Source organism: Aristolochia californica, unplaced genomic scaffold, assembly GCF_029961685.1.
Source record: "Aristolochia californica isolate CCGP_79_NKW_82.1479 unplaced genomic scaffold, dmAriCali1.0.hap1 SCAF_11, whole genome shotgun sequence".
In the NCBI taxonomy this organism is placed as follows: domain Eukaryota; kingdom Viridiplantae; phylum Streptophyta; class Magnoliopsida; order Piperales; family Aristolochiaceae; genus Aristolochia; species Aristolochia californica.
The window spans coordinates 30,196,090-30,201,125 of record NW_027181782.1 but is presented as its reverse complement, the minus strand read 5'-3'; the positions used below and the strand labels follow the sequence as shown (position 1 = coordinate 30,201,125).

Here is a 5,036-nt window from a genome sequence, read left to right as displayed (position 1 = left end):
TTATAGTAGATTACTAAGATAAGCACTAATCACTATACCTCCTATGTTGAAAGTTGATTCGGATGAAACTGTAAAAATAGGAACAACTAATATATCTCTTGCAATCAATGACAATGTTGGATATTTCTAACCATCAGTCTTCCACCACATCAAAGTATTAAAATCTGAACTCCTAGGATTTAAGGGCTCATCCAAGTAGAAATCTAATTCAAATCTTAATATTTGTTCACTCATGTTTTCCTTAATATATGATTTAAATTCTGATAGACTGCAATCTCTAACAAGATTCAAGCTTGTGGAAGATGCATTCATCTCTACATTAGGTGTTCCTTTTTTTCTTCTGATATTCCATTAAGATCATATATAGACATTCATGAACTTTACAGACTTCTTCCCTTTCATCCATGTACAACTTTTGGTAGTAAAACCCAATTATGTCCAATTTATACCACAGATCTAGCACAACTCCAATGGCCAAAATTAAAGAGTAATTCTTCCAATACTTGTCAAATTTAGTAAGCATTGTTTTTGCCATCAAAGAAGCAGTTTGATCCATGGACTCACTCCACCTACTTCAAGATAACTTAATATTACACATTTTTGCAAAGAAAATGATCAATTTGGGGTATTTAACGCATGAGAATAACTCAGTGACCTCACAAAAAACCACCCATATAAAACATATTTCATTTGACATTCTCTACTCTTCTTTAGTTGGAAATTCCTTGTTTAATATTTACATTGTCTCAAACATACAAATACATCTTTGTATTCCTAAACCACTTGAAGCATCTTTTATAGGTGGAGTTCCATCAGGTTTTACAATCCAAAATCAACTTCTTTTTGCAAGAAACTCTCAATTGTCAAGACATTTCTTCAAAATTTTCAAGTCTTTGAGGGTTTGCAATCCAATACAAAATCCAACCTATCAAAAACTCTATTGTTTTTTTTAGTTGTCCAAGACCTTCTTGAACAACTATGTTTAAAATGTGGGCAGCATATCGAACATACAAAAATTCTCCATCAAGCAAAACTGGGTGAAAAAGTTATTCCCTAAGTAATGCTATTTAAGCATCATTAGTGGAACTGTTGTCTACAATAATACAAGACAACTTTTTTTCTTTATTCCATTCCAAAAAAGAATCCAACAGAGCTTCACACAACAAATCTTTCGCATGTGGATAAAGAATATAAACAAACCTAATGAAAAAGTAAAAAGGATCTTATCAATGCTAGTATAAACATAATATAAGATATACAATTTGCTAATAACATAATAAAAAATATAGATATAAGTCTAAGTCATACCTCAATATGCGCTTTTGTAACTTCCAAGAGTCATCAATGTAGTGTGCAGTAATGGTCAAGTACCCTTTCTTTTGCACTGAAGTCCATATGTTAATTGTGATGGCCACTCTACTAGATAGCTTATTTGACTTATTTAGAAGTTTTGCCTTCTCACTATTGTACATCTTCAAGAGGTCCCTTTTCAAAGTGGTACAAGAAATGGGTTGATACAAAGGGTTTGCCTCCTCTATCATATTCTTAAAGTGTGGAATTTCAACAGTAAATAATGGTTGTTCCTCTAATACAACCCATTTAGTGATACTAGCCCTAAGTCTTTCTTGATCAAACATACAAGTTGACAGATTTGTAGTTCCACTACTTTTTTTGTGTAAAGGAAAATAACTTTTGCCTAATGCCTAGATTTTTTTCTGGTAGGAGTGTGCAAGGGGGGGGTTGATTCTTTTTGGGTGCTTTCAATTCAACTTTAGAATTGTTACATCTAGCCAAGTCAATCCCATCTTTTTAAAGTTTTTGAAAATCATTCCCCACTACCGAAATAGGCCTTTTTTCCCTCTCCCTCGTGTTAGTGAAGGTTCTAGAGTTTGATTAGTACTATCAATGGGTTGAGTAGAATTACCAATGGCTTCAATAGCAATGCCCTAATCACTTTCTCTTTCTGTGTCAATATTTCCTTAACTTACAAATGACTTATTTTTAGTTGTAGCATGGTCTGTTTCAGCCATAGAGCTATAATTGAAACCACAATCACCTAAAAAATAAGAAAAAAATCATGGAAACAAAAAACTTAATTTCACAAAACATAACAAAACATATAAATAAAATTTATCAAGATTATGGCCCACCTACACATATAAAACAAAAAAAAATATAGTGTTGTAATAAATGCAACAAAAAGTAAAAATTTGATTCTAACAAATTTTGTTTAGAGAAATGAAGAAAGTTTCCAAAAAGTAACAAATTTGGTTTGGACAAATGAAGTCTACAACAAGTGCATGAGATGCATGGAGGCACCGAAAATCAAGAAATATTTTTTATTAGGTAAGAGAAAAAAAAGACTTCAACAAGATGCTAAATATCATAGAATTCAAACAAAAATTATTGCTTAATTTTGATATTAAGCATTCAATCCATATGATATTAAGCAAGGTAACCATATGCTTAATTTTGACTTTTAGGCATCAACTTAAGACAAAAACTTAATATCATAAAATCCAAACAAAAAGCATACATAATTACATAAAAACACATAACCAAAAAAATTAGGTTAAGACAAAGGCTCAATGTCATAAAATCAAACATAAATCAAACATAAAAATACATAAACAAACAAAACAAGAAAAAAATGAGAAACATTTACAAGTAAAGATTAAAAATAAATAAATTGATTACTGTAATTATGTGTTCAATAACTTCATTAGTAAAGATAATAAAATTGGCATAAACGGAAATTGCATAAATGTAATTGCAATTTGATAGTAACTACTGCAATTTAAGTGGAATTACAAAGAAAATGAAATTACATCAACAACCAACATTTAAAAATACCTCTCACTGGGTGAATTGAATAAATGTAATTGCAATTTAATTGTAACAACAACAATTAAAGATTAATTAGAAATAAAACGAAATTACTTAAACAACCAACATTTAAAAATACCTCTCAGTGGGTGGATTAATCGGTGTAGACTAATAGATGAGTCGGTACTTTGATTTATCAGTTGATGTGAGTCCAAAGCGGTGATAGTAGCAGGAAGAATGGACGAGGATGAGGAAAAAAAATGTTTGGTTAGGTTTCTAAAAACATTATAATGAAAGTTATATCAAAGATAAAAATCTGATTTGAGAAGTAATGAGGAGGCTTATCATTTTTGTGACAATCGGTGGCATGGCGGTGGTTACTCTCCAGCCAGCACAAGACAAAAAGGCAGAATGCAGTTGGTACATGATAGGAAAGATCGAGTAAGGACTTTATGGGTATAAAACCTCGTGGATCAGGTTTGGTGAAACTCGAACCCGACCAGAAATCTGGCAGGGTTATTTTCGAACCCCATCCACCACCCGCAGGGTGGAAAATGGAAATCGTCACTAGTTAGAACTTCTACTAGTTGACTTAAAGGGTTTTCTAGGTTGTTTCGATTGGACACATACCTGATATTTATTTTTTAACTCTATGTTATTTTTAGTTATTAAATATAAATTCATCATTCTTATAGAGTATTCATATTTATATGTCCAAGTCTACTATGCCATAAGTCAAAAGAGTCAACTAGCATGACATAAGATGAAGCTTAATTCTCATTGATATTTTTGGTAAAAATTATATTTAATTTAAACAAACCATCATAAACATAACTCTTTCCTACAAAAGCCTCACCCTTCATAATTACAACCTTATTCGATTCAAACACTAATTTATATCCTAACTGACTCATAAGGAAACTGCTAACAAATTTTTTTCATACGTCTGGCATGTACTGCAAATTGTGAAGAGTGAGAGTGTTCTTGGATGTGAACTTCAACTTTATTTCTCCTTCACCTATCACTTAAGTAACGCTGGAATTGGCCATTGTCACGGTTCTCTCTTTGATCTCCTGGTAGGAAGAAAAAGAAAAAAATATTAATACAAATATGGACAGTTGCTCATGTGTCAATCCACCAATCGGTTGGATTAAATGTCAAATTTATTTCCGAAGTTGTTACTAACATGTCATTGGTTCCAGCCGAGCTAGTTTCAATTATCATATTCGCCTAAGGAGTTAGACTATCACCTTGCCCTTTATTTTTCTTGTGTTTACATTGTTTAGCAAAGTGATCCAGTTTTCCACAGACATAACATACCCTCTTATTTTGTTCCTTCTGAATTTTCTATTTAAGTTTAACAAGGAATTTCTTGGGTTCTTCTTTATGAAGTTAGTCTTCTTTAATTCTATTAAATTTGTTTTTCCACTAACTTCAAATTTGTTACCCAAGTTTTTCTCATGTTGTTTCTGTGTTTTTCTCTATCTGAATTCATACAAACATTTCATCTAACATGGGAAGTTCTTTTTATGTTTCATTTGGATCTTGAAGTCTAACCATGATGGATTTAGTTTTTCAATGAGGGTAAATGTCCGTATTCTATTGTCTATACGAATACCCTTGACAATAATCTTAGCAACAATATTTTGAATTTTATGTGTTTGATCGATCATTCCCATTGACCATGATTCTCATAATAAGAAGTCTCATAGCGTAACAATTGATATGGTGGAGTCTTACAAGAGTCTCACAAATGTCTGATAGAAGAGTCTCATTTAAAAGGTGTTTTTATTATGTTAATATTTTATTCTTGTTCAGTTGTTTAATTATTCTAAGATATGTGTAGTTTAATTGTAATATAATTCTAGTTGTTTCCTCAATTGTAAGTGTTGAAAGATAGGCCCAAACCCATAGGATACGCACCCACCGTGATCAAGTGAGGTAACATAAAAAATCTTATAGAACCAGAATTATTATAGAAACAAGTCTCACTGAAGAATTTCAATTTAAAGGTAATTTATTAATGTTACTCTTCCATTTATATTAAATTATTTAATTATACTAAAACTTATCTTTAAATATTAAAATTTAGGTGTAATTGGAATAAAGGTAGTTTAATTATAATTAGACTCTACTACACTCCTTTATTATAAATAGAGGTTCATATATTCTGATTATAAATAAACCAATGCAGTATTTCTCCTTTGATA

At 31.0% G+C, this 5,036-nt stretch overlaps 1 pseudogene; it reads right to left on the bottom strand.

Moving 5' to 3' along the window:
• Positions 1-1,541, bottom strand: LOC137943760 (zinc finger BED domain-containing protein RICESLEEPER 1-like; annotated as a pseudogene).
• Between the last annotated feature and the right edge of the window lie 3,495 nt (positions 1,542-5,036).